This window comes from Falco rusticolus, chromosome 3 (genome assembly GCF_015220075.1).
Source record: "Falco rusticolus isolate bFalRus1 chromosome 3, bFalRus1.pri, whole genome shotgun sequence".
Taxonomy (NCBI): domain Eukaryota; kingdom Metazoa; phylum Chordata; class Aves; order Falconiformes; family Falconidae; genus Falco; species Falco rusticolus.
Window position 1 is genome coordinate 7,042,076 of NC_051189.1, and position 25,281 is coordinate 7,067,356.

At 38.9% G+C, this 25,281-nt stretch overlaps 1 long non-coding RNA gene across 1 annotated transcript; it reads left to right on the plus strand.

Moving 5' to 3' along the window:
- Nucleotides 1-36: 36 nt before the first annotated feature.
- LOC119144256 lies at nt 37-14,289 on the plus strand. The gene is made up of 3 exons (XR_005103031.1): nt 37-88; nt 2,458-2,460; nt 14,277-14,289. It is a non-coding gene; the product is annotated as an uncharacterized LOC119144256 (long non-coding RNA).
- Nucleotides 14,290-25,281: the final 10,992 nt, after the last annotated feature.

Genomic DNA, 25,281 nt, shown 5'->3' on the forward strand with positions numbered 1-25,281 from the left:
TGCCTTGATAAGATCCCCTCTCAATCTTCTCTTCTCCAGGCTAAACAGGCCCAGCTTTCTTAGACTTCCCTCATAAGGGAGAGCTCCAGTCCCCTAATCATTATACAGCCATTCACTGGTCCCTTTCCAGCAGTCCCCTGTCCCTGTGCCCAGCACTCCAGATGTGGCCTCACCAGGGCAGAGCAGAGGGGCAGGATAACCTCCCTGGACCTGCTGGCCACACTCCTCCTAGTGCACCCCAGGATCCCATTGGCCTTCTTGGCCACAAGGACACACTGCTGGCTCAGGGGCAACTTGCTGTCCACCAGGACGTTCAAGTCCTCCGCAGAGCTGCCTTCCAGCAGGTCAGCCCCAGCCTGTACTGGTGCAGGGGGTTGTTTCTCCCCAGGTGCAGGACCTTATATTTGCCCTTGTTGAATTTCATTAGGTTCCTCTCCACCCAACTCTCCAGCCTGCCCAGCTCTCGCCCTCTGGTCTATCAGCCACTCCTCTCAGTTTTGTATCATCAGCAAACCTGCTGAGGGTACACTCTGGCCCTTCATCCAGGTCACTGATGAGTAAGTTGAACCAGACTGGACCCAGTACTGACCCCTGGGGAACACCGACAGTTACAGGCCTCTAGTTGCACTCTGCACCGCTGATCACAACCCTCTGAGCTCTGAATTCAGCCAATTCTCAATCCACCTCACTGTCCCCTCATCTAATCCACACTTCCTGAACTTACCTAGGAGGATGTTATGAGAGTGTCAAAAGCCTTACTGAGGTCAAGGTAGACAACATCCACCGCTCTCACCTCATCTACCCAGCCAGACATTGCATCATAGAAAGCTATTGGATTGTTCAGGCATAATTTTCCCTTGGTGAATCCATGTTGACTACTACTGATGATAGTCTTCTTTCCTCCACATGCCTGGAGATGACCTCCAGGATGAGCTGTTCCATCACCTTTTGAGGGATGGAGGTGAGGCTGACTGGCCTGTAGTTTCCTGGGTCCCTCTTCTTGCCCTTCTTGAGGGCTGGAGTGACAATGTCTTTCCTCCAGTCCTCTGGCACCTCTCCTGTCCTCCATGTCCTTTCAGTGATGATGGAAAGTGGCTTAGCAATAACACCTGCCAGCTTCCTCAGCACTCAGGTGCATCCCATCTAGGCCCATGGATTTGTGGATGTCGAGTTTGTCTAAATGATCTCTAGCCCAATCCTCCTCAACCAAGGGAAAGTCTTCCTTTCTCTGCACTCTGTCTCTTGCCTCCAGGGTCTGGGATTCCAGAGGGATGGCCTTGGCAGTAAAGACTGAGGCAAAGAAGGCATTCAGAAGTCCACCTTCTCCTGTCCCTTTGTCTACATTCTGTAAACTTCCCTCTTCTGTATGAGTTTTGCTAGAAGCTTCTTACTCATCCATGGAGATATCCTGCCCTTTTTGCTTTATTTCTTACTCATAGTGTTGCATATCTTGAGCTTGGAGGAAGTGATGCTTGAATTTTAGCCGGCTGTTTTGGACTCCCTACCTGCCAGAGCCATATCCCATGGGATTCCTCTAAATAGGTCCTTGAAGAGGCCAAAGTTAGCTCTCCTGAAGTCAAGAGCTGCAACCCTACTTATTGCCCTGCTTCCTCCACACAGGGTCCTGAACTCCCATCTTGTGGTCACTGCAGCCAAGGCTGCCCTCAGCCTTCACATCCCCAGCCAGTCCTTCTTTGTGTTAGTGCAAGGCACAGCAGTGCACCTTGCCTCGTTGGCTCCTCCATGACCTGTATCAAAAAGTTATCATGAATTGTCTGCAGGAACCCCCTGGATTGTGTGTGCCTACCTATGTTGTCTTTCCAGCAGATACTGGGAGGTTGAAGTCCCCCATGAGAACCAGGGCCTGTCATCATGAGGCTACTTCCAGCTGTCTGTAGAAGGCCTCATTGACTTCCTTTTCCTGATCAGGTGGCCTGTAGTAGTAAACACCCATGACAGTGTCACCCATGTTAGCCTGCCCCTTAATCCTTACCCATAAGGTCTTGTTCTGCATCCACACCTAGGCAGAGCTCGATACATTCCAGCTGCTTTCTCACATAAAGAGTGACTCCACCACCTTGCCTTGCTGGCCCGTTTTTCCTAAAAAGTCTGTAGGCATCCATGACAGCATTCCAGTCATTCGAGCTATCCTACCGCATCTCTATAACTGCAATGAGATCATGGCCCTGCGACCACACACAGATCTGTAATTCTCCCTGTTTATTCCCCATGCTGCGTGCATTGGTGTACAGGCAGTTCAGAGAGGTAATCGAGCATGCAGGTTTCCCAGGCAGGGCGCAAGAGGATCTATCATAACTGCGCACACCCTTGAGATGTTTGGATTTCTGGTACTCATCTTGGGAGCCAGCTAAGGAATACATGCCACTGTTCTGGTTGACCTGGCTTATTCCCCGGTTGGATGGGATGGTGTGAGCATGAAATTCTGTTCTTTCATAGGCTGTAATCTGAAATCTTAGAATTTACAAGCTAGCAGAATAAAGATACTAGAAGTAACACAGTATCTTGTCTACAATAACTAGTTTTCCACTGTGGATTTATAGGACATGGTATTATGGCAACAAGAGAGTTTTCAGGACCATGGCAAATTGAGTACAAGAGCCAGACTTGCCTGAAATTGAAATACACCAACTGAGAAATACTCTTTATAAAACAGTGTAAAATTTAGTTAGGACAGTTTTATTGCACAGGAGCTGGGAACACTAATAAGTCAGGATTTATGTGTTTGATATAAATGCCTATTAAAGTAAGTGCAAGACATAAATTAGTCTAAGTATCAAAAAATTATTCTGTCCCAAAAGAATGTCTGCCAACATAATTTCCTATGGACTGAATAGATAGGCTATCTTACCAAACAGAAATTTCATGTGGAGCTACTGGATTTTTTGCTACAAAATTTCATACAGTATTAGTCTTAGATTCCTGTGAAAAAATGTGTACCTAACTAGAAAACTGAAAAAAAACCAACCCCACCCTGATACAGTAAGAGTGTATATGAACAAAGAAGAAGAGAAAGAGGAATTTTCAGAACATCTGCTCATCAAAAAACCAACAGCTTAGAAAGCCTGTGTACCGAGTGGGATGCTACAGGAAAATGTAAACACCAGACCCTGTCTCATTTCCTCTGCACCCGTTTTCCAACCTTCCCTATGCTCTGCCTTTCCTTGGATGTATGACAAGCACTGACAAGAACAGCAGCATGCAGCAGCAATGGCAGTGGTGGTATTCTCCATATCCATTAGCAGTTAGAGCACTCAGGAAATGGGAGATTTGAGATCGGGAGATTTAGGTGAATGGAGAATTTCTGTCAGCTCATGAAGGCAATTTTTTTTTTTTTTTTTTTGACACTTTATAAAGAGTTGGGAAATTATGAAGAATGTGTCATCTGGATTGCTTTCTAGGACTTTGATATGTGACTTTATAGGGTCTGGATCTGTCCAATGCCTTTTTCTCTGCCCTTAGGTTATAAGGTGAATACACTAAAGAGTTTCAGAGCTTGATCAGTTTAGCAGATTGTCAGAATATACCCCAACAAAAGGTATTACCTATTTGTAGATTTAGATGCTCTAAAGAATTGCCAGAGTAATTAAGTTCATCTTGTGAATGCAACTGTTATTCATAGCTATGAGTATCATAGTTATAAATGCATTGGGCTGTTCTTTTACTGCCACGTGCAATCCCAATGAACAAAGGTAGACCGAACTGTCTTCTTTGTGGGCACTGAGCAGGCCTGATGTGAGACAGCTCCAATTTGCATGTTGTGGATTTAGCCACTAGTGTGATTTTGAGATTAAGTTAAACTTTCAGCAGGACTTCATGTATAGGACTTGGAACAATGCTCATTAGTTCAGATCTTGACTTACATCCACCTTTCTTACCTTGCACTGGTCCATATAGACCAGTCCTAAAATGTTAAGTTAAAAACTTATGTGAAACAACGCAGTTTTCAATGGGTTGTTAAGAAGAATTTGGCAGTATTTTGAAAAATTGCAGTTAAGCAGAAATAAGAACAATAACAAACTTATGACTGATGGCAGAATATGTTGAACCCGGTATGAATGACTTGATGTCCAAAATGTATGTGAGTAATAAGACTCTGGAAGAAAGTGTGACTGAGGTCACTGCAGGTAGCCTGCATAAGGTGTTGGTAGTAAGGGTTCAAGAAGCTCGTGCCTAATTTTACATCATTTGTGTTACATCCATGTTTAACATTCATTCTTGAAAGGTTTGCAGATCCATCTAAATGACACTGCAGTGTAAAAGGCAAAGTTTCTACTTACCAGCTTGAATTTTCCCTATTAATAGTATACTAGGAAACTGAGATACACACATACAATAATGTCTTTTTGAAAATGATTTGGGGATCTTGTTGAAAACTAGCTTCTGAAAGCAGCACTCAAATGAGAGAAATTACTGCAAATGGTCTGGATTTATTTCCTACCATTTTAATTTCAAAATATTAGTTTTCAGCTGGAATCCAATTAATATTTCTGTATTTTTAAGTTACAAGAACAGCTGTTTTTCTTTGGGTACATGCCCAATGTCAGTGTCCACAGTGAAGCCTTTGGGATTATCAGGAGAGTATTACCAGCTGCTGGACTCGACTCTAAAACCACAGGAGTAAGTTCAGTATGTGTCTTCAGTGTGCAGTGTAAACCCTCATCACACCAAGGTCAGTGAAGATAAAACTGAAACAATAAAAATTAATCAGAGGATTATTGGCACATGCCAAGGCTGCCCAAGAGTAGGATTTGTTACAGATATCCATAATGCAATCCACCGCAGCAGACCCCACATATAAACTACCAAACTTTAATAAAGTATTTTTTTTATTTTTATGCAATGGCAAAAGATCTACTAAGGAGGCTGTTTTTATTGTAAAAAGAACTTTTTCCATGATTCTGTTAATCAGTGAATTGGTTATAACAAAAAGTAGGTAAACACTCCCATGGTGTCAAGCTACAAGCAAAAATCATCCATTTTACTAAAAATGGTGGAGGGGAAAGACAAACCCCAATGCTGGAGCTTGCAATTTCCATGCTAGCACAGTGTGAGAGAGACAACCAAAGCTCCTTTGGGTTGGATGGAATAAATAAATAAATAAATATAGATAATAGTAATGATAACAACGACAACCACAAGCAACAACTGAGAACAAACCCGGTAAAGCTACTCTACCATATATTCATTCTGCCAAAGAGACTTCCAATTGTCATAAAAGAGGTGGTCTTTAGGAAACAAAATAGTGAAAAAGAAGGTAGTACCATCTTATTAAGATTCTTCTTCATGTATGGGAACATTATCATTAAAGCTAGGTGTGCAAAATCAGCTTCTCTTTGATGACAGCTTATGTCAAGGGCAATCATATTAGGCTGTGTCTGTCTTGAATGTACTGTTCCCTTAACTAAAATAGCACAGTCAAGGTGAGAAAACAAGGTCAAGTTTATTTTTACTTTTGATGTAAAAAATAGTCTATGGTTTCAGGATGCACAGAAATAGGAGGCTATAAACTGAAACTTATTCCCTTTCTGGTGACAAAGAAATGGTTTATGTGTGCACATATACATATATATGTACACATGTATTTTCAGACTCCATACATCATTAGAGCAGCTAAATGTCTCCATGCTGTAAGTAGAAAAATGTAAATTTAATATTCTTTTTAAAGTTCTAAGTGACTGAAAAGAGGGAAATACAACAAAGCTTTGTGAAGGAGGGTGGGTTTGTGCTGCTGGTTTTGCTCTAGACTTCAATCCCAAATAATCAGGTAATTACCCTTTTAAAAAGAGTAGAAGGTACAAGAAGAGTGCACAATGTTTGCATAGAATTTTCGAGGTACAGACACTTCTGTTTATAGTCTGTAGTTATTTCAAAGCTCTCAGGGCATAGATTAAAGTTTCCTGTGCAGCTGAATATTGCCCTTGTCTTTTATGTACTAGTCAGTACCTCAGGTATGCAAAGCTCATAAACTGAGCATGGCACAGGCAAAAATAATAAGTGACATAAATGTAATGGTTTTCAAACAAATTTTATTCATTTTTTTAGTCATTTGCCCTCAGATGTTTTAGAGCATATTTGAGTTACTTTTGTCCTTCCTTTCTCCAAAGCTGTGAGCACTAGGAACTCCTAAAATGAATCCCAGATTTTCTTCTATAATTGCATCACTGGGGGAACTGGAGCTTAAAGTCCATACAGTACTGGAATTTCAATAACATTAGGAGTTGACAACTGCGTACTACATAGAAGAAATCTTAATCAAAAAATAGCATCTTGACATGAGAAAACCTGGTTATTATTTTAAATGATTGGCCCATAGGCATACAAGTAGTAAAGATGGAATGGTAGTTCCATGTCATCTGAATAGAAAACTCTACATCTTTGCCTTCTCGTGCTATATTTTGTTTGGCTTTCTTATATGTACATTTTATGGCATTTTTCATCTTTTCCACTGAAAGTATAAAGTATGTTTTTCTTAATCCTAAATTAAGGATTTCTCTGTAGAGGCAGTTCTGCATGTAGCTGGTCAGAAAGGCCGCTGCTTGCAGAATGTCATCACACACCAGTACTGGTGATCAAGCATCAGTATATTTAAAGACCTGACAGAGAACTGAAGGTTGTATGAGCTGCTGTGATGCAGATGGAGCATTTAATGTTTACAAAGTCTTCCACTAAAATGTCTGGAGGACTGAGAAGTTTCATAACATATAAAGAAGTCTTTTTGATGGTGATACACACCTGTATAATGCATGATCAACCTATACACATCTAGTTAGTGAGAGCTGGAGATGGTAAGCTTCTGTATGGAGATGACCACGTGTTTCTGCGTGAAGAATGTAATTGTCACCTATCTATACTGAAGCAGTATGTTCTGAAGTAAATCCCATCAGACATCCAGTAAAGCACCCTTATTAATCTAAAATTCCAAGATCACTTGGCTGGCCCAGGCCTGCAGTGCAGTCTGAGTCTCCCCTCAGTCATTGTTTTGTAGCTCAGAAAACTTAATGATGGAGAGATCTCATCAAAGAAAAAAACTTCTTGCACCTGGAAATGGAAATCTGTGAGTACTGTTCTTGCCAAAACAACAGCAGGTGACGTTGCCTAAGTCACCAAATCACAACTTGCCCAAACCCCTTTGTGAGCTAGTGTGTGTTGTGACGCCCTGCATCACTGGTTGAGGTACGGTAGTTGGATAATTGCTTGAAAATGACACATGCCATCTCCAGAAAACATGTCTCACTGTACAGAAATAGATGTGAGGACCTGGCATGAGCCACAGTGTCTCGAAGTGCAGCTGTCTCAGATCTAGTCTCTGTTGGTAAGGGCTTCCATGGTATACATACAATGGGAAAGATGAACAAATCCAGATTAAAATGCTTCCTTGACAAACCTTTTCTTTTGGCACTTCAGCTGTTATTTTACTGTGAGGCTGCCTTACTCAGTTTTTGCGAATGGGCTTTTTAATTTGTTTACATGCTGAGAAAAATCTTTTAAGGCCATCATGATGAAAAATACACACTACTTTGCTTACTGAAGGATTTTAGTACTGAATGGTCTTTGTAGCAAGAAGATTCAGAGCAGATTTGCATAGCAGGTAGCATTCCACGTATTTATTTTAGTCTGATGCAGAGCGATCTTGATGGTCAGTGGGATTAAAGCTATGTAATCACTGCTATCACATAATGCATTAATAAAGTGACACCTTGACCTTGCAAATTAGCTAACTTGTTAGTAATATTATCTATGAGGCTAATCTGAATTATCTAAGAATGTATTTCCTCTTTTGTCCAAACTGTCAGGGGCCCCAAAAGCACATCCTTTTAAAAGCTTTAGCATTGTATCTTGCTGTAAGATGCAGATGTAGGATTGCTGTAAACAATTTATTCTTCCCTCCGAATGAATATAAATCTGAAATATCATTTAAAGTCTTCAGAAATTACTTGGTGCCCTCCCTCACTGCACGCACCCTAGCATCTTCATATTCTAATCATCCCTACCAACAGTCTTAGGATAAGGTTATGTAAATTACACCTAACCTCCTTAATTGCCTTTGGGAAAAAAAAATGCAGAAATAAACTTGGTGGTATAACAGCAAGATATATTGCTGGTTACAAAAATATACTAAAGTGATTAAATATCAAGTTAACACGAAAAAATAGCGAGGAAAAGAAAGCCCTGTTTCAACTAGGTTTATGTAAATTAATCTGTAAGACAGTTATTTAAATAGACCTACTTTGAGGAAGAATATTCTATTACTGACTTTTACACTTGAAATCCTGTTAAGAGCAAAAAAGCAGTACATGTTGTACATGAAACTAGGATTTTATTGTTAGACTAATCAAAATGTAACATGAAGTTACTACTTGTCCAGTTAACTGATACAACATTTACTAATAGTACAGTTAAGATTAATATGCATAAACTTTCTAGGGTATGTCTTTTTTTTTTTTTAGCACTATGCTTCCTCTTCCAATATCCTTTTGGGTCTTGAGGTAAAAAGTATTAGCCTTCCTCAAACAGAAAAGGCAAGAGATTATGATAAGACACTACTATCACCAGCCCCAAATTCTCCATCAGCTGGTACATAATACTAACAACGAAAGAGGTAGAAATGTGTATCTTCCTTGATCTTGAGAGCAACTTAAGGTTATTTTTTTTTTTAATGTTTTGTTACTGGTCTGCTTTCTTTTCATTGGTTCCCAGCTGGAGCTTGAAAGTCACAGAGTAGCCTCCTTAAACCCCAATTAACACAAAAGATGTAAGGGTCCTGAGTGCCTTTATTGATCTGAATTACCCTGACTAGCCTCACCTGGAACAGACCCTCCCACACATATCCTTTCTCTGTCGTTCCAGGAGCTCTATTTAAGGTCATGCCTGGAGACCTATTTCTTTTCTAAGCTGTGTTGCAGGTGATCTGTTTTCAGTCTTGCTTTTGGCCCCAGCTTAGACCTTGACCTATGCTGTTGCTGTGTCTCTAAGCCCTGACTCTGGCTATTTCCTGTTGCGCTGAACTTGATGCCTTGGACAAAACCTGGACCTGACTCCTGACCTTGACACATGTGGCACTTGCTATCAGCACATGGTTCTGCCTACCCTGCCCAGGTCCTGTGCAGCTGTGCTCTGCTGCAAGTTTGGTACCGGCAACAGGGTCCTCCCTCAGGGAGTAGCACTGCTGAGGCCACCGCAGACCCAGGTAAGATGTGAAGATCCTGTGCTGTCATGTTAATGTAAAGCTTGCAGCCTTTTAGTAGAAATAAATAAAATAAAAAAATTTTGGGGCTATGTAGTCTGATAAGGCAGTGAAGTTTGTTAACAACTGAGAAGCCTGTGTGGGATGTTGTAGAAAAGCTGTAACTGAGACTGGATTTGTTTTGTGCTGCTATGGTCTTTCCAGAGCTTTCTGGTGGGCAGGTAAGATAGCATGGTATGTTTTAACTATACCTGGTGACAAAATGGTCTACGCTACTATTTATTGTGGTTCTAACCAAAGTGTTTGCTGATGAGAAGTTACAGACTGTGGGAATTGAGGGTTTGTAACAGCATCTGTTCACTGGTTCTTGCCTTAAAATATGTCTGGAAGCTCTTAAGAGAATTGCTGGTTTTCACATACTGTTTCTGCAGGACACTGCAAAATAGGGTATAGTCCTAAGGCTAGTAATTTTTTTGGTGGCACAGATAATTACTACTGCTGGTTACTTTTCTTCTTTGGGATATGTACTGGAATGAAGTCTACTAGGTATGTCTTGGTGATAATACATGGTACATTAAATACATTAAAAAATTTCACGGAAAAAACAACAGAGAAACACTCTGCAGGCTGTATAAGTTCTTGGCTTGTGAAGTAGAGAAATTAGATTTAATGAAAGATTTTGCATGTTTTTTGATTGCCGCTTGAATGTAGTTGCTGAGGCATTTCTTCAAAAACAAAACATCAGAGTTGTCCCAGAAATGGCACGGTGGTGGTCAGACAGCAGAATATTTCATCAAAGATATATGAAAATCTGTTATAAAGATACCGTATGTACAAAACAGTCTTATGTACTTGAAAAGAGACAGGAGGAAAGCACAATAACTCGTGCTAATGTAAAACTGATATGAGGACTACTATATCAGTAACGTTAAGAAAGTAAGCGGCTCAAGTAACTCTTTGGATGGGAGCTTTAATAAGTCTGAAATTTAATTCCCCTTTAACTTTAGCAGTTGGCCCTGAAGTTGCCTTAACCTTTAAGGTTTTCAGCTTTATTATCTGTACTAATTAATAAAAATTTTATTTATCCTTCATGGTCTGTCTCAGACATTCTTTTGATTTTCATTTCTGGATGCTTACAGGTTGGCTTTTGGTTGGTTGGGGTTTTGGGTTTTTTTTTGTTGTTGTGGTATTTTAGGGTTTTTTTTTTGGGGGGGGGGGGATGGACACTATGATAACACAACAAAAAATTCCAAGCATGGTAATTTTACAGTAATTTCCAGCAACTTCATGAAGAGATGCAAAGAAACTAACATAACTAAATTATTTAAACAGTTCTTCTGGTTTTGCATGTATATTTACCTCAACCAATGTTATGCAGAAATTGACAGTGTTAAGCTTTACCAGGACTCTGTAGGTAATTGTCAGTGAAAGGAAATCCATTTAACTGGGGAATCATGACAGACTAGAAGCATATGCAAAAATAGATATGAAATAACTGAGCATCTCTAATAATATTTTTCTAAAATTGGAACTTATGTGAAGTAAAGGTAAAGATGGTGGTAATGATCAACTTTTTTAAAGCAGAGCAGTTGTTAGTTTGTGCAAACAGAATTCCAAAATCAAAAGCAAATTTTCTGTATTAAAGATTCAACTGAGTATGAAACTGTCTTGTAGAGTCGACAGTGGTTTTAAAAATTTTGAAGCATCTTCCATTTGTAAAACTAAAATTGGAAGTGGTTGTTCTCTCATTGTACTTTTAAAAATTTTTTTAGTGATGCAGTAACATGGAGATACTGGCTCTGAAGAGAGCTATAAATAGTCATTCACTTCGCAGGAAGAACATCTTTACATATTGCTTTTTAAAAGTCTGTCTTCCATTTTACTTCACAAGCACAGGTAAAAGAAAATAAATCTGAAGAGAATCAGACACTAGAACTATAATCATGATAAGGATGCTGTCAAGTGTAGAAACCCAAGGGAAGTGTGTTGCTCTATACTGATGCAGAGTCTTTGATCAACTGAATAACTACTTGGTTTCAAGATTATAGTGAATATCTTGTATGCATTGGTTTTGGAATATATTTAATGAGGAAGTGCAACTATACCTTTAATATAATTACTAGTATGCTGATCATAAATTGGTATTAGTCTTGAACTAGAATTTTGATGTCATTCAAAATGATTTCCTAATACTTTCTTCTTGCCAGTATTCAAGTCCGAGATTTTAATTCCCTCACTTTTATATTGCTACCTGGAAAGTTTCGGGTTATGACAGTATCCTTTGATATTTATAAAACACATTGGATTCTCTGCTCTAATTTATCTCGATTTCATAGTATTTAGGACCAGTGGTGATTAAGTGTTCAAATCATTGAAGCTGAACTGGTTAGTAATACACCTCCTTAAATTGTACCCTAGCATCTCCCTATAATAGTATTTTACAAGCTTAGTAAACGGTCATCTTTATGCATTGTTATAGCAATTTCATGCTGGTGGGGGCAGGGCATATTTGACAGTGAAAGCAAGCAGTGTGCTGATCAGACAAGGGAGGCTTGCTGTGGGTAAATACACTACTTGCTGCAAGACACCAATATAATTACTTGTGTTACCTTATTACAGCCTTACTGCTGTGCAAGTCCACTGTTCTCTTCTAAATATATTGCTTCTCTTGGAGCATACAACGAAGGTCATGATCTTGATCTATTTGCCCTGCTTTTCCAAGAACACCATCAGGTCTCTTTAAAAACACCAAGATTCACCACATTTAGACTCCATTACTGTCATCTACATGCCAAACCTCCCAAGCACCAAATGCTGGTTGTTGGTGCCATTTCAACTGCAAGATCATTGGCAAACACTAGAGATGGTCTTGCTCTGTTGTTGCTGTCCTCTCAGCCTTTGGGCTAAATTTTTCAAGCTTTCTTATTGCTGTGTTTACCCAGTTATATTACAGTATGCTTCTCGGTATTCTGTCCAGGCAGGCTTTTTTTTTTTTAAATTAAAATTTCCCCTCCATGTTTTCAAAAGGATTTAAGGGAACAGTGAAGAGCTGATATAGGGCATATATCCTGAATGCCAGAAGTAGCAAAAGTGAGGTGCAGTATGAAAGTGAAACTATATGAAGTAACTAACAAATACTACAACCAGAGAATCTAGGTAATATACTACTCATACTACCTACTTCACTCAGGTAGTATAGATACCTGTAAGTCAGTAGAAATAATAGGACAATTAGTAGTAGAAGACTTCTGAAAGCTAACACTTGTGCAGACTGTGAAGGCTCAGAACAGTGCTGAAGACAGCTTGGGCTTGTGTTCAAGGCAACAGCAAGCAGGTGGTTAAACTCATGCCAGAAAACCTTTAAGCCTCATATCCAGTTATCAGCAACAACCAGTTAGGACAGAGGCAGGAATTAATCCTGCAATAAGCAGTTATGGAACAACTTTCCCTCAGGAAGCTTCTCTCCTGAACCCTGATATGTGGTTCATCTACCATCTTTAAATTGTTCCCTGCTGAACAGGGAATTGCAGCAGACGTTTGTTTTAAACACAGCAGTGTAGCTATGTGATAGCATACCACGACACAAGCAGAAGTGAAATATCTGCATGTACGAGCAATTGGCAATCATTTCCACTTTACTGAAATGGTGAATGCATTACTCTTTATAGCTAAAACTTAGTGATTTAAGACACCCCTCCCCCCCCATAAGTCTTGAACAAATCCATACTATATTAATAAGTGTAGACCACCGTGCCCTAGCTGCCCCTGGGGAGTTGCTACTGTGACTCTGTACTTTGCTTGGAAGTGGATGAGGAACGCCATGGCAAGAAGCATAGAAAGGAAGAAATTGTTCACAAGGATATTATGGTGCGTGTCACCAGAGGTGGTTATGTGACAGGTGAGGTAAGCATTGCAGATGCATTGAAGCATTTAACTGTACCTGATTAGTATAGCTCGCTGCTTGAAAACCCGAGACAATAAGCTGAAAGAAAATAATATCTGAGAATTATCTGGGGTGAAAACTTGAACTCTAGACTGACTTTTAAGGCGAGAAAAGATGCTGTATAGAAATAAAAACATGTATTTCATTGGTATCTGGTGGCTTTCCTTCAGGTATTGGAATATTGATTGCCTGTCTCTCCCTGTGTGCTTTGCTGAAGATTTAATGTCACCAAATACACAGGATCCCGTCTTTTTCTCAGAAAATGAGCATGCTGTTGTCTTTAAAGATATCTTTTTGTTGGTTATAAACAGCTTGCTTTCCCAGTTTACAAGCCAGGGGATCTAGGTCATCTGATGCTCAGAACAATAGTATGTTGAATGACTTGGAGGCTTAGCTGCTTTTCTGTGCCAGAAACCAGGTAGAAGGTCCTGCCCTGGTTTAGAATGGGACAGATAATGGGCATAACGTTGTGCCTAGCTGGCTAAAGAATAATGTGGCTTTACAAATGCCTTGGTAGAGACGCCAGGTATTGGTATTTTCTTTCAGGAAAACACAAAGATAAGCTTGAGCTCTGTTTGAGAACTTAATGAGATTACTAGGATTTTCTGCCTCTGAAGTACTCAAACTACAAAGAGTGAAAGACAATTTAAATGTAAATGTGATACACATACTGTGGTGATCAGAATATAGATCCTTCATAGGTGTCACCTAAGAATACCATAGAAATGTAGTTTCTTGAATGATAAATAATTCAAATATTAAATGGGACCTTACTATCAGTGTGTCTGAAATTGGGTGTCAGATCTGTGAACCATTGTTAACTATTTGAAAATACTGCCAAACAAAAGTTTACCTATTCAATTTGGTATAATTAGTAAATTCTGGTGAGCTCCAATTCCTGCCTGTACTTTAAGATTTGTTCAGTGACAGCTGGTAAATCATGCATTTTCATGCATCTTGTGAACAGAGTTCTCTAGTACCGACCAAGCCTGATGATCGTTATGTAGCTATCTGCAAAGGACTGCCTCCTTAGCCGTTGTTTCTTGAACATCTGCAAACAGTCCCTCTCCAGATGATACTGTTGCTACTGCTTGACATCACAGCTAGGTTGGACCTAGATCACTAGAGCCAACATCAGCTTTGGGATGGCAGGAAGCTGATGAACCATTGGGGAGTTACTGCTTTAGTTTTCTAAACAAGGAGAAGGACTCCCTTCCTATTACGTTCTGATCTATGTTGTTTGCCTAGCCTACCAAGTGATGAACCTGTATCTTTTTCACCCATTGCTTTCTATGCCTTTTGTGAAAGGGTCCTTCAGAAATAAGTAACAACTGTAACTGCTCATATCTTTTTTTGTGCACTTCATTGCATGTCCTTCTAACAGGAACCCTTCCAGAAGCATTCTTCCTCTATAACATTAATGCTTTTTCTCTTACGTGCTTGTGTTCCCAGAATGTTTTATGTATGGTAATTCTCATAACAAAGACGCATGATGAGAACAGGTCACACCTGAAAACATTGTGACAGTTCTAATTATATTGCTGAAAATATTATTGGGTATACACTGTTCATTTAAAACATATTTACCTCAGGTATATGCAGTTATGTAATTACTATACACGTCATTGAAAGCACTTAAAGAATGACACTTTACCAGTTAAATATCAGGGAAGTCCAAACTCAAGCACCTTAGCTGTACAGACTTTTTTCAAATAGCATGTTAATGGTGATGGAAGACAGTCTGAGGTGACAGACCCATTTGAGGCTACAACCTAATTAGTAAGGTCCTGGTTTGAACCACAGAACTTAATGATTTGATAAAGATGTCTTGTGAAGAATTGATCTCTGTCTTTCATGAAACTCTACAAATAGTTCTCATTAAGTGCTAGTAACATACCTGAAGTTAAACGCTGGGATTCCTGGACTGCAATCGGATCACCCACTACAAAAAAGAATTTTTGCTGAACACAGAAGCTGTTGGATTACTTGAAACAGGAGCAGGGGGAATGGTGGTTAGTTACATCCTTACACATCAAAATTGTACACAGTACTTTTCAGAACAAAATTGTCTAGAACACTTGTTGGTGATAATTATGGGTGATTCACCACTGTTACAATGCTATTGATTTTATCATTGATCCTCTTTTTATGGTTTGTATTGAGATTACAATTTTTTTTTTGTTCTGTTTTACTGGTTTCTGAGATGAATGATTGAATGGTAGTACAGGATTCTCTACTGCTTTCTACTGTGCATTTATTTTTCTCTAGTTCCAGAAGCAAAATATAGACTTCTATATTATATATTCTTATATATATAAGCAAAAAATAGACTTCTTACCAAAAGCATAAACTCAGAATTATTCTGGGACGCAGTAAAAAAAACTTCTGCACATATACAAAAGGAACACAACTTTCGTAAAAACTAAATGAGCCTTTATCATATATTTCAGTTTTCTGTCTATTTTTGTAAAAAAAATAAACACTACCAAGTGAATGGGAGGGAAACAGTCAATACTTCTCTTCCTACAGTATAGTCAATTGGATGAAAAGGAGAAATACTGGTTCAAAATGTCTTTTTTTTTTTTTTTTTTTAATTTGTAAGGCCTGAAATTGAATTAACTTCTCTTCAGGGAAGTTCTGTACTCCTCCTTTGAACCAACGAGACCTCACTTGATTCTCCCTGCCCTGGAGAATGACTTAACCAATAAGGTGAAAGAATTCTATTGCTGGCTCAAAATAAAGAAATATATATACAAAGTAGAGAAGCCTTAAAGTTCCTACTCTGCCATATGCTGCAAAAGTGACCCAGAACCATGGATACCCCTGCTGGATGAGAAGCCCCTTGTCATATACTTGAGGTGAACAGAAAAGAGCATACAAACCTTCCTCTTTCAGAGCTGGAGTGTCTTTACAAAGAGTTGTATGTCCAGAGGTGCTGATGGGTCTATTGTGGATTGTCCATGACAATTTAATACTCCTTTCTTTCATAAAGTTCCCCCTGCTTTTACTGAAACTTTATTATGCTTCTTTTAAGTGGGTTCAAATACTGTGCTCACAATCATGATCTTTTTATTTAAAGAGATAAGAAACAAGCTTGAAGTGTTTTTGTCTCTTTTTTTTTGGCCACTAAACAAAAAAAACCCCCACTATCAAAACCTTAGTTTTGAATATGATGCTGTTACACCAACTACTCTGTTTTAACTCATCCTCTGACAAATGCAGATTTTTACCCTAAGACATTTTAGATACATTTTTCAACTGAAAGACAAATTCATACTGTACAATATCAAATATTTTCTGTGTGAAATGTATAAGGCGCAGTCCTGGAACATAATGTGTTGTGTTCACTGTTCTATACCTTTCCCAAATCTCAGCCTTCTCACTGAGGCTTGGCTTCAGGAAGTTCTTGTCCTGAAGATGCTTCCCTTCTCCTGTGTCTTTTTCATTTTGTTCTTCTTGGTATGTTGGTATTTGTCAACCAGCAGGGATGGCTTAATTGGGAAGAAGGTAGATAAAAGGCATTAACCGTCCTAATGGTATTGTCTGATGTGATACACAGGTCTTATGTTAAATGATGTGCTCCTGTTGGGCAGCTGTATAGCTTCCTCTTTACTAAACTCATATTGGGGCTGACCGCATAGCTGATGCGTAACAGCACTGGCAAATGCAACAACTGCTCTGAGAGCAGAAGACAAATAAACGGGGCTTTTAGCAGTTTGACCTGTCAGCTTTTGCCATGATACCTGTGGCAAGAGGTATTGTCTATCTTCAGAGTAAACTGAATGAATTTTCAATTGGGACTGTATTGTTTTATACTGGGGGCACGGTATGTGAGCACACAATTGGTCTGTGATGCTATTACTGCACAGTGCAAATAGTTAAGGCATTGGCAGTGTGTGCGGGATTGTCTGTGTTGCAGAGCTTCACTCTGCATTGCCTGTAGAGGTAAGCTGGCTAACGGCAACTAAGACAGTATATCTTCATGGCATTACACCGTGCAGTGCAGGAAAACTGAGGTATGGGGAGCAATATAGCTGCATAGTGCTGTCTTTGCCTGGGATATTTCCGTCTGAGATTTAGCCCCATCAAAATATTATATAGATAAAGCTGTATTCTGGAATTTGAGCTAACTGGAAAACCCTTTGAAAAAATCTTAATGAATTGTACAGTACAGACAGCTTAGGTAATCTGTATATACCAGGAGATTATGAGGCTGTGATATCTGGATTATTTGTCCTTGAAGTCAAGAAAGATCACTCATCCATCAGAATCTAACCAAGCTTGTTTAAAAACACAGCATCCCACATCAAGGCAGTCATATTTTGTTTGCCAGTTTAGAGCACAGTTAATTATCTATGCACTTAAGTACGTTCTTATAACAAAAGGCCCACAACTGTTGACTTAGTTCACTGAACAGCATATGTTTTAAAGGAAAATAAATAACATTCTGTTTATTTCATATGCTTAGATTTTTAAAGGAAAGTCTAAATACATTCTTTGGGAATAGTATTTCCTATTGCTCATTGGTACTTTTGCAATATTAAGGAGTTTGTTACTTGAGGTGCTAGGTCTGGATGTGTAATTTGTGTTTAAATTTGTACTTTGTTTTCCCTTTGCTTTGATTTGTATCAGAAAGGCTCAAACTCTAGGAAGCTACGTGCAAAATATATATTGAGGCAAATGCCAAACTGTTTAAGGAATAATTTTTAAAAAATACAAAATGCACTCATGAATCTTTTTCCAAAGACCTCAGATTGAGAAGAGCTGACAAAGAATGTGTAAAGCTAATTGTTGAATGTATAAAACAAATACTTTAGAGGGTGATACCTCAGCAAAGGAGTGGGGGAGGGGGTTTTTTGCATTGCTTCTCATCGAGGGGCTTGGGGACTTTGTATGTAGATATCCCCGTTTTATTCTGTCAGGGAATCTGTTAAATTCTTTGGTAGAAAGGATTATGAAACATGTAGAGAAAAGGAACAAGAAGAAATTTTGATGACCAGATGGTATTTGTCAGAGTTCTAAAATAACCCCAATGAAATTGCTTACTATAATTCATAGTACAGCTATCTCCATCTTAAAGCTGCAGTGGTATTAGAGGCCAGGAAGTAGCTGATGTGGCACCAGTGGTTTTAAAAGTTTGAGGTGATCTAGTGATTATGCTATCTGTGCAGTGCTAATAATGGAAACTTTTCAAAACAATAAATTAGTAAACACAGATGAACAAATATACCACAGTGAATATGACTTCATAAGGATAAACTTCCTGCCTCATGGGTACAAAAAATGATGAAGAAAATAAAGGAAAGGAGATAATGGATATCCCTTTATCCTTGAAGTCTGACCCACAAATTCCTGAAAACTACAGAGTACTCTGGGGAATTATCATTGAATGTGTGCTGTTCTCAGTGTTCCCTAGCCACCCTCATTGGACATGGCAAGAGGGGAAAGGTTGAACTATACAAATGTTTCATCAGATTTTAGTCATGTTTGTTGTGGTGAAATCCTTTGATGTGAAAGGGCGCTGTGTTGAGCTGGACTTCTTAATTTGGTCAGAACAGATGTCTGTTACTAGTTAGTGTTCTGGGTTCTTGTCTGTGCTGTAGCCCATGCAGCAGATGAATGTTTTCTAGAATGAGAAACAAGTTATAGTTATACAGATGGCAAACAGGATAAATGCAGTGGCAGTTAGTGTCATACGTTAATCTGAATTTAATGTGCCAGTGAAGTCTGATTACTGAGATAGTACCAAACATGATTGGTCAGGAATCATAACTTCTCTGTGGGTGTTGAGGAATCATTTGTCTGCGATTTAAACTCTGTACATCAAAGTAAACTGACTGATTGTATATTAATAATAACTAATGATCTTTCATCCACAAAACTGAAGAGCTATACAAACATTGCTATGAAAATAGATTACAGAGATTGGCAAATAGTTTGATACTCCCTGTTAGAAATAAGCTACTGTGCAAGGTATTTTGTATGGGGAATCTAACCAGTAATGGCAGCTACGCAGCTACTGGTTTTACACAAATAGGTCTGCAGATACATGTAGACAATATAGTAAACGTTTACCATGACTTGTAAAATATAAATTTTAGCTCCTGAACCGCATTATAACTGACTTATTTGGAAAGTTTTATCTGATATAAGCCTATGCCTTTATCTTTCAAATCTAATCAGCTGAATTCTAAGGAAATTTCCTAAAAGGTAACTTTTTTTGACCCTGTTGTCAGGGAAGGGGACTATCCTGATAGCAATATTTCTATGCATTCCAGCTCTAGTAAGACTTGCTTCTACCTGTCCTTTACGTTGCCTGTGTGTAAAAATGGCATTTGAAGCTGTCTGTGTTAGTCCACTACCAAACTGTATGACATTATAGTTGGCAGTGTGGCAAAATAATGCAAATATGCAACTGGGATAATGGGACTCCATCTGTGGAGTTCAATCTAGAACTGCAGCTTCATCTTTGTGCTTAAGAACTCCTAACGGGAGTATTGGTAAGATACTTTGGATTTGTATTTAAAATACTTTGTATTTGTTCAGTTTCTTATACTTTATATTTCAAACTGATTTAATTGGATAGTCTATCCAGAATGACAGTGAACAGCAACTGTGACTTAGTTATTCTTGGAATTTGAGAACAAGGGATTTTTACACCAACATAAATCTTGCATCAAGGCAGAATCGGCAAACTTGTGGTTACGGCTGTTCGACTGTTCTTTACAGCACCAATTTCTTCTTTGGATTAATGGTATATCTCAAAAACAGGCTCAAGTGCCATACAATACAATACTTCTTGACTGTTATGCTACTAATTGTACTGGTTACTCATCAGTTCCCAAAAGCTGTGTTAGAAGGACTCTGCTATAGCGCACTGATGTCTGTAAGTTTTATGACCTTACTCTCTGCTATTGTGGCATTTATTTTGCTAGCTTGTACCTACTTTATCAAGTAGCCCCAATCACTTTGGATTACTGATCTGTCCTCTTCATTAGATTAATTTCCTGAGTTCTTGTGTACTTCATAAATGTTACCAGGAACTAATTTGTATTTCCTTTCTGTCAACTAATAGTGGTTTTAGAACTGTTCTGTGAAATCTTGCTAGAAACACACCCTCCTTGATTATTATTCCTTGTCACAGGAAGCTCAAGGAAATATTTATCAGCTTTTTAATCTACTTACAATGTGTCACTTTTTTTGCATGCATCCTTTTAATTGAAATATTACACAACAATAAGTTGATAAGCAAGGCACTAAATAAATAATAGGAAAGAGGTCCTGTTGAACTAGCCAGGTATATCTTAACCAAAAGTAATGCTGTGGCTTTCTCTTTTTGACTGGCAGTAGTTATACTTTAATCCTTTACCTCTTATTCTTTATAGATAGTCTTGGATCAACCATTCAGTATTTCACTCAAGATCAATATCAGGCTGACAAGCTGTTACTATGCAGATTTCCTCATTTACCTTTAAATACGTAGGCAAAATTTTAGCTCTCTTCCATTGAGTTGGAAACTTCGTTACTGCCCTATTGAACCTCAGCATTTCTGCTCTAGCTTCCCTCTGGAAGCAGACTGTTTGGGTGCAAGCAGTCTGGGAGCAATTTCACAACATCTGAATTGCAGTTGTATATCCATCCTGTGACATTACAAGATCATATCTTTCCAATTTGAAAAAAAAAAAGAAACCAAAAAACCAAGAAAAACACCAAAAAAACCCAAACAAACAAAAAAACCAAACCACCCAAGAGTGCATCTATCATTTGCTTGAAATGCATCTAACTTTTCTGTCTAGAAAGACACTTAAACTATGCTGATTACTTTTATTTATAAATCCTTAAATAACCAGAGGGTGCTCTGCCCATGCCATCCTATTTATTAATTTTGATGATAATTTATTTCTACAGTGTCCTTTGCTTCCTTTACTGATTTCCCCACCCCCTAACCCAGACTTATAACTTCTCTCATATTCATTGCACTCAGTCATTACATGTATACTGGGATTTTATTAGAGTGCTTTTTTTCCCCATGAGAAATATATTGATTTTCTTTAAAATCTATGAAACCTTATTCAGTCATAGGATTGTGGTCTCTAGAGCGTTTGATCAAGTAATTTTAAATAACTTCCAGTAATTACTCAGTTTCATTAATACTTTAACAATTGATTTGAGCTATTTGTCTCCACATTCATGAACATATTTTGAATGTTTTTCAATTTGTGAATGAAAATAAAGAATAAGCTATTTGTAAAACATAAATGCATAGCTTTTCCAAAAGTGAAAGTGGCTACAAAAGTTAATTTATTTTTCATTATTTCTTCTCCTTAAATAGGAACTGTAATAATGGTAGATGCTTCTCATAAATTGTGCAAAATCTAGGCCTTCTGGGTTTAAGTTCATGCAAAAACTTCAAAGTATATAGAAGTTGCAGAGTCATCCAGAGAAGGAAATCTTTTGATTAAAAGAGACTTCTATTTGGCTTCTAAATCCTCAAAGAAAATATATAAAATTCTGCCTCACAGTTGCAAATGTCCAGTAAGGGAGATAATACACATATGTTGTGTCCCCAGTCCCTTCATCTTACTATGGCTGCAGGGAAACAGACCCTGGGAGGCTTAGTGTGGTTGAATTTGGAATTAAATGGAAGTTGCTGACCTGGGATTTTTTTAGTATCTGGTCCTCTACTGCACGTATGTGTTGGCTCTTGAGTGAAAGATGTTACCACACAGCATATGGAAATATTCTTGTTCAGAATTTTCAATAGAATAAGCTGTTCCTAAGAAGTAACTGTATCTCCAGCCTCATCCTTATAAGAGGCTGAGGCAAAGTAGAAGCTTCCAAGTACAAGTCACAGCTGGTATGCACAGCAAATGCAGCAGAAAACTGCATGGCACAGCATTTTCTACAGAATAAAAAATGTGCCTATATTCCAAGAGAACCTGCAAGGCAATATGTAACAGCATCATATGCAGTAATGAATTAGTCATGTGAAACTATTAATCATACTCCTTTCACCACTTGCTCCTCTATTAATCCATTCCTGACAGAAATTTAACATTACAAATTCCTCAGAAGTTTCATACACCTACCACTGTTTAAATTAACCTTACCCTTCCTCATGTCTCCTTTTCCTTCAGACTATCTCTTTTTCCCAAGGTCTAAAAGACAACAAGATTCCCATAGGAGGTTAGCTGTTCTAAACAGTGTGGGAGTCAGTTCTGGCATTATAAACCCAGAATTATTTTGTGCTTAGCAATGCATGACTATAATAGTTAAGCTTTGTAAATTTTTACTAACTCGACTGGGGGAGGGAAGAAACCAAGGTTTTTTGTTTTATGGATGAGTGGGTGCGGCACAAAGCTGTGACATTCTCAGCACTTTTCAGGGGTCTGTATATGAGTTAGGAGCTGGAATTAGGTATCTGGGTAAGAATAATACCAGGTGATATCTACAATAGTTTGCTGACCTTTGGAGAAATGGAGCATATACCTGGATGAAGTTGCTGGTGACAATCTGTTTTAAAAATTCAAGAGAACTTGTTTTACGAAAACATTTACATCTGGAGAGAATGGTGTTGGTATTTCAATACAGCAGAAATGAGACTTTAGGTTCTGATGCATCTGGAAGGTGATTTGTATTTTACTGGTGTTATTGTGGTGTCTTGGGGGTTTTTTTGGCAGTACCTGGTGTGGGAAAATGGAAGTACTTCTATAAAATGAATATGGTAAGAGTTACAGGATCATAGGCTAGGATCATATAAGATAATTCAGGTTGGAAGGAACCTCAGGAGGTCTCTTATCTTGCTTGGTCAGACCAGGCTGGTCTTGAACGCCTCTGAGGACACAAATCGCACAGCTTCTCTCGGCAGCCTGCCCCATGGCATCACAGTCCTCAGGGTGAGGTTTTTTCCTTATATCCAGTCTGAACCTCCCAGTTTCAATCCATCACTGTGAACCTCTGTATAGATCCTGCCTCTGCCATTCCAATAACCCCCTTGTAGGTACGGGTAGAGTGCTTGTTAAGTTCACCCAAAGGCCATCTCTTCTCCAGGTTGAACAAGCCCCAATCTTTCACCCTCTGCTCATATGGCAAGTGTTCCAGCCCTAGGCCAGCATGGGGGCCCTCCACTCAACTCCAGCTCATTGATGTTCTTCTTGTACTGGGGGCCCAAGACTGGCTGCATATTTAGAATGAAAGGCAAGTGCTTGAGCAGGTTAATGCCACCCCTCCACCCGCACCCCAAACATCCTGGCTGTGCCCCTGTGAATAGCACCCAGCGTACTATTGGCAGTGCCTGCAGCCAGGGCACACAGCTGGCTGATGCTGTTTGTGTCTGCCAAGGCCCCCACGTCCCTTCCTGGGGATCTACCCCTAATCAGACATGTCCAGCCTGTGCTCTTGCATTGGTGCTTCCCGTTCAGGGGCAGCACTTGATTTTGCCCTTGTTAAATTTCATGAGTTTCTTGTTGGCCTACTCCTCCAGCCTGTCCAGGTCCCTCTGGTTGACAGCCATGCCCTGAAGTGTATTGACTCATGCACGCCAACTTGTCATTGGTAAACTTGACCAGCATGTCCTCTAACTTCCTACAGGTTATTGATAAAAAGGATAAGTCCCAAGATGGAGCCTGTGGAGTATTAGTTACTTGTTACTGCTTCATGATCCACTGACCGCTACCTTCTGAATCAAATAATTCAGACAGGTTTTTACCCATATGCTTTTTCACTGATCTAGATTATAATGTGCTAATTTGTTTCCAAGAATATTGTGAGGGGCTTCTCAGTAGTGCTCAAGTTAAGGTAACTGACATCTGCTGTTCTCCCCCTGTCCACAAATCCACTAATTTTATCACTTTTTTGATCTAATGAATTAAAGGGTATAAGTGAAAGTAGAGACCTTCCTATTTGGCAGAAATTTCAGGAAATACAAAAATAATCGGAGCAATCCTTTTCCTGTGTGCAAATCTTGATGAAGAAAGCAAATGGAACTGATGCATAGAAAACCAAGGAGGAATGTATTTACAGAGCAAAAAACCCAAACAAACGTCAGAAATCCCAAACCAAGTCTACTGGTGCTGTGTTTCCATGCTGCATTGCAGAAATAAGAAAGGGGAAAACAGGGCCTATGAATTTGAAAAACTAGTTTACAGTGTTTTCATTTCAATGAACATTTTAACTGAAGGGATCAGAATTAAATCTGCTGCAAAGACAAGCAAGCAAACAAAAGTTTGTTTCTTAAGATATAAATTACTGTCAGTGTATTTGACTCAGCTGGGACTATCTACAGCTGCTAATTTTTCTAGGCTCTCTTTTTAGCTCATACACAAGGGCATTTTAGGACAGTTTCTGTCCTGGTTATAGGCATCTGATCTATGACAAAATTATGACTTAGAATAGGCCACACTGATCACCAATGTCTATAAAAGGAGTTAAGTGGCTTCGAAGTAGTAATCTACATCATGGTCGGATGGGGGGATTTGTCTTGCTTTGAAACATCACTCAGTAGGGAACTCCTGCAAGTTCTGCAGCTGGTGTTAAGGTTGTCCATCAGAGGAAGATTTTGTTGTGTGACTGCTACTATTTCATCACAGCTGTTCAGATTTTGGTTTGACTCCTAATGCAAATTTAAGATTTTTGGTTTCAAATATTCCAGTATGACTATTAGTAAAACCTTTCAGTGCCATATGCTCTGAGTGGAGAGCATGAGCAGGCTACCACAAACCGGCAGAGCACAGAACATCCTTAAGAATAGATAGTCACGTTCAGGCAAACTCAGCAGTGATAAAACTGTAAAGATTGGAAAGTACAGGTTTTTACTGTCCTCTCCCTCCCCATTTGTCTGACTCACGCCTTTAAAATTCAGCTGTTTGGTACAGAAATGTCCCAGGATGTGTGTTATACTTCAAGAAAAAAAAATTCCCACTGCAAGTGTTTTTTGAACTGAAGTACTATATAAACACCAATCATCAACAGTGGGATATCATGCTAATAAGACCTAATCATGCTTCTCCTGCCCCCCAACATGTGATTTCTGTAAAGAATCATAACTTGTTATACCATTATCTTATTGGTTCATTGGGTAGATTCTAATTGTTTTAAGAGACTCAAAAGAAACTGTGGCTGATCATTGTTCACT